Here is a 10798-nt window from a genome sequence, read left to right as displayed (position 1 = left end):
ATTCTCAATAAATGGTTCTACTATTACTACCGCCTGTAGTGTTCAATGAAAGCAAGACGCATAAAGCTTTACACTCCCTGGCTCTGCAAGTGTGAACATCATCTTCAGTGTCATTGATTTTAAACTCTCCAGAGTATGCGTCGACCGTCTGTCGGTACTCTTTGGCGCAGGCTATTTTATTTATTTATTTATTTATTTATTTATTTATTTATTTATTTATTTATTTATTTATTTATTTATTTATTTATTTATTTATTTATTTATTTATTTATTTATTTATTTATACGTACTGCAGCGCAATTATATGCGCTATGGCAGGAGTGGGAAAAAACAAAAAGCAAAATACTAAAGGTAACAAAATACAACAAAATGTACAAAGTGAGCACAATGAAGTTCAAAACACACAAAAAGTAACAAACAAAAAAGGAACTGTTAATGGCACGGTAAGAATATTCAGGTATTATGTGTCTTCCATGGCAGTTATAAAACTTTGAACTGGAGATGAACGAATGGATCCAGGTAAATTCCAGGCTTCTATTGAACGGGGAAAAAAACTGAATTTGAACAAATTAGTACGGGCAAAATACGGTATTAAATTTAGCTCGTGATGACTTCTTGTAGATGATAAAAGTGCAAAGTTAACGTAGTGGTTAACTGAGAGCCTTACCGACGAATTGACGATACAATGTAAGAATTTTAGTGATTCAGTGTGGCGACGGGCGGAGAGCGTGGTTAAATTCAATGAGAGAAGTGTAGAAGAGGGTGAGAAATCGCGATCATAACGATGACATATAAAACGCAAAGCTTTTTTTTGGACTGCTTCCAACATGTTAATTTCAAACTGCTTGTACGGGTTCCACACTACAGCTGCGTAATCAAGAACAGGGCGGATTAGAGATTTATACAACAGTAGCTTTGTGTCTTTTGGTGAATTGGGTAGCGTGCGTCGTAGATAACCTAGTTTTTTTAATGCTTTATTACATACTAAATTAATGTGTTTAGACCAAGACATGTTATTCGTGAATATACCACCAAGATATTTATACTGAGAGACCCTATCTACCACACGGCCATTGAACGAGTAACTATAATGGGAAACGGAAGATTTGTTACAAAAAGACATGAGGACGGTTTTGTCGAAATTAATTCTCATTTGCCAGGTACTACACCAACTACAAAACATAGCAAATGACTCTTGGAGGTGACGATGATCATTAGGGCCATTAACTACTTCGTATAAAACGCAGTCATCAGCGTAAAGACGAATGTTAGAAGAAATGTTATGTGGCAAGTCATTTATATATATTAAAAAGAGTAGCGGTCCAAGGACGGATCCCTGAGGCACTCCTGACGTCACATCAACAGCAGCGGAATGAGAAGAATTATAAGATACGAACTGGGAACGGGATGAGAGAAAGCTAGAAATCCAATCAACCAAGTGAGGATTGTTTAGTACAGCATTTAGTTTAGCAAGAAGTTTGGAATGTAGAACAGTATCGAACGCTTTCGAGAAATCTATAAAAATGGCATCAACATGGTTGCCGATATCGAGGTTAAGTAATATATCATGAGTGAATTCTGTTAATTGTGTTACCGTACTAAAACCGCGCCTAAACCCATGTTGAAAGTTAGATAGCAAATTGCTGGATTCAAGAAAAAGCATGATGTGTTTATGAATGACGTGTTCCAACATTTTGCATGATTGTGATGTCAAAGAAATCGGTCTATAGTTAGACAAGCTTTGCCTATCACCGGATTTATAAAGAGGGAGCACTTTGGCTAATTTCCATGAAGAAGGGACAGTAGCAGATGATAGGGACTTATTGAATATGATGGACAGGTATTTCGATGACCACATGGAGTAACGAACCAGGAACGCATTGTATATTCCATCTGGACCGGTACATTTCTTAACATCGAGGTTTAGTACAAGATTTAGGATGCCATCAGGGTTTACCACAACATCACTGATTGCTGAAGAAGAAATTATATTGGTGAGCGGTAGAATGACATTGTTATCGGGAACGAACACTGAGTGAAAATATTTGTTGAAAGCATCTGATATTACTGCCGGCTCACTGATGACGTCATTATCTAATCAGAACGAAGTGGATGAAGTATCGCGAGGTAAGATGGATGACCAAAATTTTCGGGGGTTAGTTCTTAACAGATCGCGCAGGTGGACACGAAAAAAAATCTTTGGCCGTATGCAACATAAGATTAAATTCTTCTTTCGCCTTGTGAAATCTGTCCAAGGTTATGGGATCGTTGCTTCTTCTAGAACGCCTTAGCCTACGAACGCGACGAGATAAATGCAAGATGTCTCGAGTCATCCAAGGAACATTAGTATTTTTTTTCTTAGTTTTCAAAGGAACAAAGCGTTGGACACAATCGTTGACAAGACATTCAAAGTAATTAACAAGAAAATTTACGTCTTGGCTTGCTGAGAAAGCAAAGAACGTATCGAAATGATCAGCTAAAACATCAATGATGGAATTGTCGTCAGCACGAGTGAAGTCAGGAAAAGTAGTAAACAAATAGGGTGATTTGGAAGCTGGACAAGAGAGTGAAACTAACACGCCTTTATGGTCTGAGAGCCCATCAATTACTTCGCAAGAGAAGGAACTATGGGCCAAAGAAGCGCTTAGAAAAACTAAGTCGAGAATGGAATTCAGCCTAGTAGCATTAGATACAACCTGAGTTAGTCCAAACAATAAGGAGATGTTTATTAGTTCTCTACAAATTGCAATGTCACGACCAAATGCAGATAACGAAGGCCAAAGGATGCCAGCAGTGTTGAAGTCTCCCATGCAGATAAATCTTGATGAAGCAATGTCGATCTTGCTCATGAAATTTGCGACAGCATGAAGGATATGAACGGAAGAGCCAGGTGGACGATAAATAACACTGATTATAATACTATAATTGTTTAGATAAACTTTACACCACAAGGATTCTGTGTCAGGGGAGAACATAACACTGAGAATCGCAAATCCGATCTGATCAGCAATGCCACGCCTCCACCAGCACTGCAACTTCTAAGCGCACGGCAACAAATCCTGGTGGAGTGAATTCGGAGTCGTAAATTCCACTATGCAGCCAGGACTCCGTTATGCCAATAATATGGGGAGAGTGAATAGAGATAAGGGAAAGTAAATCAGGAAATTTTTTAACAATGCTGCGAGCGTTAATATTTAAGACGACAAGCTTATCAGGACGGCCAGAGCTAAGTCAGGGAGACGATGATGCGGCAGTCAAGGACGCAGGCCCAGAACAAAGAGGATCATGATACGCTTTTACCAATGAATTAGAATTTTCATCCCAATTATAACGAACCTTGTCAATGAAGGCATGATCGAAACTTAACTTCACGACAGAACCGTTGTCACGAAAAGACCCTGATGCGTCCCATAACTTTTTCCGGATGGACCTAGCCCTTGCAGAAAAATCCTCTGTAATGAAGAAGGCAGAGCCCTTGAGTTTAGACACGTTTTTGAAAACCACTCTCCTGTCGGTGAAGCTAGAAAGATTTAGAATAACTGGACGAATATAACCCTTGAGAGCTACACCGAGCCTCTGGAAGCGCTCAATACTGGGGCAGCTAATCTTCAACTTATCAGTAAATACAGATGAGATGCTAGTCAGCAATGTGTTAGCGGTTTCGTTCGGATCTTCTGAAATGCCGTGTATGATAATGTTATTTCTCCGAGAGCGATTTTCTAGGTCATCGTTTTTTTGCACCAGCTGTGTTACTTTGGAATTTAAAGAGTTAATTTCAGCCTGTAAATCACAAATTAGATTGGTATTTTCGGGCGTGGGTGAAGACTCTAATGCAGCCACACGCGACTCCAAAGCATCAAAGCGACTGGCAAAAGATTGCTTAATGTCCGCAATGTCACGGGCCAACTGATCCTGCCCTGCCAGTATTCTAGAGAACATGTCAAACACTGAGGAATTTGAAGAGATTTCACTGTCAAGATTTACAGTGGAAGCACTCGTATCGTCAAACTCCCCGAGAGTGAGATTGGAACCACTCACAGACCGGGCTAAAGGTCTGCTACCAGATTGACTGTTCTTACTGGAGCTCGCTGGCTTTGATGAGGGGCCTGGATTGAGTTCCACGTCACCACTCAGGAGGAGATGACTTGCACAATAAAACGCGTGTATGCACCAGGACACAAGAGTACGTGGGCAAGGGTACAGCAGCAAATATCGATCATCAGATCGGATACACTCAGCGCCAGAATAGTAACATACCTGCATGAAGAGCAAGCAGCAGTTAAACATGATGCCGGTGCCGCTGCAGCCTAGCCCACTGAAGAGTCGGTCCATGCACATGGCTTTTATATCCTTCGCTAGTGACGTCATAGACCAGCAGTGCAGCGAGATTGGCTGGTCCAACGAGAAGTTGGCGAGTTGACTGGATTGCAGACATTTGAAGAAAGCGGGAAGCCCGACGCTATCACGGAGGGTATCAGCTGGCAAGTCCAAGGGCAAGCACACGGTGGTATCCACGTGCCCATTCAGAAGCGAAGAAACCAAATCCGACGAGATGATTCCGCAGGGGCCGTAGTCAGCAAAACAAGCGATGAACTGCATGAAGAGCAAGCAGCGGTTAAACATGATGCCGGTGCCGCTGCAGCCTAGCCCACTCACTGGCGGAAGAGGCCAATTTCTTCTTTTTCACACGTTATTTCTTTACACACTGGGGAAAGAAAGACTGACCCACGCGAGATTCCGACCATCAGTCAAAATGAGGGAATTTGTCATGAAACTTTAAAAAGAAGCGCGCGTGTGCTTATGCTATATAGACCAGAATCCAGAGCCGCTCCTGGACGCGGCCATTTTCCGCCGACTGGTGCGCCGCGGTGCGGGCGTTTCTTTGGAGACTGCGGGGCTGCGGCAGCTCCGCGGCCGCGCTTGCATATAGCCGCGCTTCGGGCGCTAAAAAAACATTGCCGAGCATACTTCCGCAGCGTGGCTGTGTTGCAGGAAGTATTCACGTTATCAAAGGGAGCGCATTGATGCGTTTTAATGACATTTAGTTTGACACTCACGTGAATTGTGCTGACGCTTAGAACGCGCTCGTCCTTATATCGCTACCGTCTTGGTGCTCCACTGCAAAAAAAAACAACAACTTTTTGTTCAATATCAAGTATTAGGTGTGCGGCTAGCATGCAGTTCCAATTCCCATGCACTCTTAATCCTTCGGCCATAAAGTACCACCCACAAACATGACTTTCTTGTCGCATGCGTGGTGCGCCAGTTTATCAACAAATTACCGCTGTGAGCTTAACTGAGTCGCAGCGCCAACAAAAAACAAAATTTGTCATGGTTTATGCAACCTGGTGCATAAAAACGTACTTTTGCTCAAATTATCAAAGCTTGAATAGACATTAGCAGCGAATCCAGCTTTCACGAATTCTGAGGTCCGAAGTCAAGTTCATTTTATTCTGTAGCTCTCGCCGCGTGTGACAGCGCTGCGTAGGCGTTTGGCTAAGAGTGAATGAATGTATTGAAATCGCGCATATTTTCCTATGATTAAGGTAGATAGCAAAAGCAGAAAGACACTACGCTAAATCCTTTACCCCCCCGCCCCTTGATCCCTATGACATGCGTGCGGAAAGAGCAACTGAAATCGGTAGCGGTCGTGCTTACAATCCTGTGCATGAAATGTGTTTAATGGAAACTAGAGCAAGCTCAGCGCAAGGAGGTGGTCGAAAACACGCGCTTCGTCGGGACAACCTTCAGTCTGCAACTCGCCTATACACCACTGATTCAAATCAATAAATCCACATTCCTGCGCCTAAAATTATCATAGATGATAGCGCACGTAAAAGACGGCAACAAACGACACGCCAGCGCAGAAATCTGCTTAGAAGTACCGGTTTCCAGTCCGTACGCTACCTGGCCGACTACTCCGCGGGAAAAATCCTTGCTTCTTGCAATACTATTCTAGAATTTCAGCCGCCGCGGTGGCTCAGTGGCTATGGTGCTCGGCTGCTGGCCCGAAAGACGCGGGTTCGACCCCGGTCGCGGCGGCTGAATTTCTTTGGAGGAGAAATTCGAGGCCCGTGTACTGTGCGATGTCAGTGCACGTTAAAGAACCCCAGGTGGTCGAAATTTCCGGAGCCCTCCACTACGGCGTCTCTCATAGCCTTAGTCGCTTTGGGACGTTAAACCCCATCAACTAAACTAAGCTATTCTAGAATTTCCCTGAGCAGCGCCGCCGCACCAGCGGCTCGGTGGAGCAGCGTCGCCGCTGCGGTGCCAGCGTTTAGAATCCTGAGCCAGCAGAATATCATCATTGAAAAACGTAGCGCGTAAAACGAGACACAGAAAAGGTGAAGACAGGACACGAGCGCTAATGATCAATATCAATATCATCATGGTGGGCACAAACAACGCGACAGACGCGCACTCCCTCGCCGCACTTACTCACATCCAAATGAACGGAAAAAAAACTCCGAGATGTCACGCTAACGACTAACTGCGCGCAAGATAACCGCAGTACTGTCTGGAAGAGGGAAAATGTGAGTAATGACGCACAGCACACACCCTCATACGTTATGACTAGAGACAGGATTTTAGGCAAATGCCTATTTTTTTCAACGCTTCGTAGGCGCACCATTTTTACATATGAGCACGAATTAGGTGTTCACAATATGTTTAACACTCTTTTTATAGTGCCTATAAATGCCTATTTTGGGTGTCAGTGCCTATAAATGCCTATTTTCGACGTCGGTGCCTAAAAATGCCCTATCTTACAGAAAAGGGGCCTCAAATAAGCTATGATTTTGCTTTCAGATTCTGGTTGCTTTCGAATCTATTTCGGCTTTGAGTAAAACACACACGTGGCAACATTAGATGAACTCGTCAGTTGCCAGTGGTGAACACTGCACCTACGCCGGCTGCGTACACAATACCAACCACGTCAGGCGAAAATATCGAAGCAACTTTTTTCCTATTTTCTGCCATTTTATCGAGGCAGCTTGTTGATGACTTTGGCTCTTAAAGTCGTAGTGTACCAGATGGCACCACATTTCGGAAAGAATACGGAGTAAGTTATAGGTTCGACCAAATAATTCCCAGTTGATTCCAGTTGAAACCAACTGTAAAATGTTTCATAAACCTGCTGGGAACAGTTTAACTGATTAAAATTTCCACCTGGGTAACCTGCCTTATTTTCGTTCCTTGTGCCCCAGCCGCATGCCATCTTCATCAAATGGCATTTGGCGGTAATCTTGTTGGAGCAGGCCACACTACACAGCTGGCAGTTGTGCGTGCATACGAAAACGCATTCGTGCACTCAAACCATAGAGTAAATGACTCAAACAATGTTTATTTCTAAATACATGGCCTCCTGTTAAGGTGTTCATTGTTTCTACTTTTGTACACGACAAGCAAATTGTTTGTTTCGAGGTATACCAACGTGTTTGAAAAGGGTTGGTAACCGTCCCTTTTGCTCTGCTGAAGCATTTGTATTGTACGAAAAGTTGCGCGACAGCCTTAAAAAAAACGGCTTCTAATGTTCGCACCTTGCTTAAGGTTCCAAATCATTCCTGCTGTGTTTTTGTTTTATTTTACGGCAGATATTGCGCGCTGAAGTTCGGAACTGTGTGCACTTTTGGTAAAGTTTATAGTGCCTATTTTTCTCCGTTAGGTGCCTAAAATGTAATTTTATCCGCCTATTTATGGCGCCTAAAACGTGGTTTTTAGTGCCTAAAAATCCGGCCTCTAGTTATGACGAAGCACTACAACGACCGAAGCGAACACGTAAACATGCATTCTACACGCGGCGCCGGCGCGACCCGCAGTCCATCGGTCCGCGCGCGCCGATAGATGGCGACTGGTGTCGAGAGTAGGGGCGCGCCAGCAGCCTGCGTGTGAGGGTAAAAGAATCTGGAATCCAGAGCCGCTCCTGGGCGCGGCCATTTTCCGCCGACTGGTGCGCCGCGGTGCGGGCGTTTCTTTGGGGACTGCGGGGCTGCGGACGCTCCGCGGCCGCGCCTGCATATAGCCGCGCTTCGGGCGCTAAAAAAACATTGCCGAGCATACTTCCGCAGCGTGGCTGTGTTGCAGGAAGTATTCACGTTATCAAAGGGAGCACATTGATGCGTTTTAATGACATTTAGTTTGGCATTCACATGAATTGTGCTGACGCTTAGAACGCGCTCGTGCTTATATCGCTACCGTCTTGGTGCTCCACTGCAAAAAAAAATCTTTTCGTTCAATATTAAGTATTAGGTGTGCGGCTAGCATGCAGTTCTAATTCCCATGCACTCTTAATCCTTCGGCCATAAAGTACCACCCCCCAACCAGGGCTTTCTGGTCGCATGCGTGGTGCGCCAGTTTATCAAGAAATTACCGCTGTGAGCTTAGCTGAGTCGCAACGCCAACAAAAAAATAAAACTTGTCATGGTTTGTGCAACCTGGTGCATAATAACGTACTTTTGCTCAAATTATCAGAGCTTGAATAGATATTAGCAGCGAAGCCAGTTTTCACGAATTCTGTGGTCCGAAGTCGCGTTCATTTTATTCTGTAGCTCTCGTCGCGTGTGACAGCGTTGCGTAGGCGTTTGGCTAAGTGTGAATGAATGTATTAAAATCGCGAACATTTTCTATCATTAAGGTAGGTAGCAAAAGCAGAAAGACACTACGGTAAATCCTTTACCCCCCCTTGATCCCTATGACATGCGTGCGAAAAGAGCAACTCGGTAGCGGTCGTGCTTACAATCCTGTGCATGAAATGTGTTTATGGAAACTAGAGCAAGCTCAGCGCAAGGAGGTGATCGAAAACACGCGCTTCGTCGGGACAACCTTCAGTCTGCAGCTCGCCTATCCATTTACTACACCACTGGTTCAAATCAATAAATCCACATTCCTGCGCCTAAAATTATCATAGATGATAGCGCACGTAAAAGACGGCAACAAACGACACGCCAGCACAGAAATCTGCTTAGAAGTGCCGGTTTCCAGTCCGTACGCTACCTGGCCGACTACTCCGCGGGAAAAATCCTTGCTGTTTGCAATACTATTCCAGAATTTCCCTGAGCAGCGCCGCCGCAACAGCGGCTCGGTGGAGCAGGGTCGCCGCTGCGGTGCCAGCGTTTAGAATTCTGAGCCAGCAGAATATCATCATTGAAAAAACGTAGCGAGAAAAACGAGGCACAGAAAAGGTGAAGATAGGACACGAGCGCTAATCATCAATATCATCATGGTGGGCACAAACAACGCGAAAGACGCGCACTGCCTCGCCGAACTTACATCCAAATGAACGGAAAAAACTCCGAGATGTCACGCTAACGACTAACTGCGCTCAAGATAACCGCAGTACTGTCTGGTAGAGGGAAAATGTGAGTAGTGACGCACAGCACACACCCTTATACGTTATGACGAAGCACTACAATGACAGAAGCGAACACGTAAACATGCATTCTACGCGCGGCGCCGGCGCGACCCGCAGTCCATCGGGCCTCGCAGTTCTAGGTGGCATTGGCCTCGCGCGCCGATAGATGGCGACTGGGGTCGAGAGTAGGGGCGCGCCAGCAGCCTGCGTGTGAGGGTAAAAGAATCTGGTCTATATACTGCCCACAGATGGAGTGCTATGTAAAGCCGCTATTTTGGAGCACCTGAGCCGCCGATCACGGTTGTGAAACTGACAATACTCGCCCAGAAATGTTTCCCGACATTCTCTTTTCTGCGTGGGCATGGAAAGATTTTTTTTTTTTTAGCTAGCCGCTGCTCGCTCTAGTTTTTCGTGACGTCCTCCAGATGGCGCCACCACACTAGCTCCTTACTTTTGAGGCAGCCGTGGCGTCCAGCAAACGGGACAAGAACCCAGTTGTTGGTAGGAGGTACTCCCTGATGGCTCGCACCCGCTCTTCTCGGGGTTTGAACATGACGTAGGCGTCTGCCGGCAAGTATCGTTGCTAGTCGCTACATCGGACACTTGTTTCCTCCTTCTGGCCAGTGCGCCTGTTTGAGCTGGCTTCTCCGACATTAAGCGGGCGCGCCCTGTGCGTACGAAATCTAGGCAGGCGGACAGTTCCCTAGTCTCGAATTTTTCACAGCCGACAGTGATAGTGGTATTTGGTGTATAGTTTTAAAAAAAAGCAGTGATATCGTCCACGATAATGTAGTAAAATTTGAAAGCGATTCTTGGAACTCTGGAGAGGGTCACGGCAATCAAGTATTCCATTTCGCACAAATACCGTCCTTAGAAAGATCGCCAAGCTGCGAGAAATATCCCTTGGTTATGGCCATAAGACAACTGAAAGTTCGATGACGACTCTGGGTCGGTTGATCTGTGGTTCATGCACGCTCTTCCAACAGCTATTAGTCGTTTTCAGACGGCCTGGGCGTTATTAAAAACTTCTAAAGTAAAGAACAGGTTGCACCTAGAACAGGTTACACCTGCAGATTCCTTAGAGCAAGAAACGTTCCCCACTATACACAAAAGAACCTGTTTTCTTAAAGACGCAAAATCCATTAGTACAATACATGGCTCGAACCAAAACCACATATATGCTTGCTTTGAACCGTCTTTCAAAATAATGGATCCAGCTAAACTCCTTCAGGCGGTATCAGAGAAACAATGCTCAAGGTAAAAAGAACATACTGATCTAAAAAACCACCAAGACTCCCAAAATTTAATTCGACGGGCCATCCGCCATTGCTGATTCCCTGGAAAAACGGTACATCAAAGAAATCACCACATTCAGCCAGCAGGACTAGCAGGACTCAAATTTCCATTCGCGTACAATTCTTCTGCTAATATGCATGATGTTTATGGCAA

The sequence above is a fragment of the Amblyomma mixtum genome, chromosome 5 (genome assembly GCF_055824585.1).
Source record: "Amblyomma mixtum isolate Tamu chromosome 5, ASM5582458v1, whole genome shotgun sequence".
Classification (NCBI taxonomy): domain Eukaryota; kingdom Metazoa; phylum Arthropoda; class Arachnida; order Ixodida; family Ixodidae; genus Amblyomma; species Amblyomma mixtum.
The sequence above is the reverse complement of the archived record's forward strand: the minus strand, read 5'-3'. Positions refer to the sequence as shown.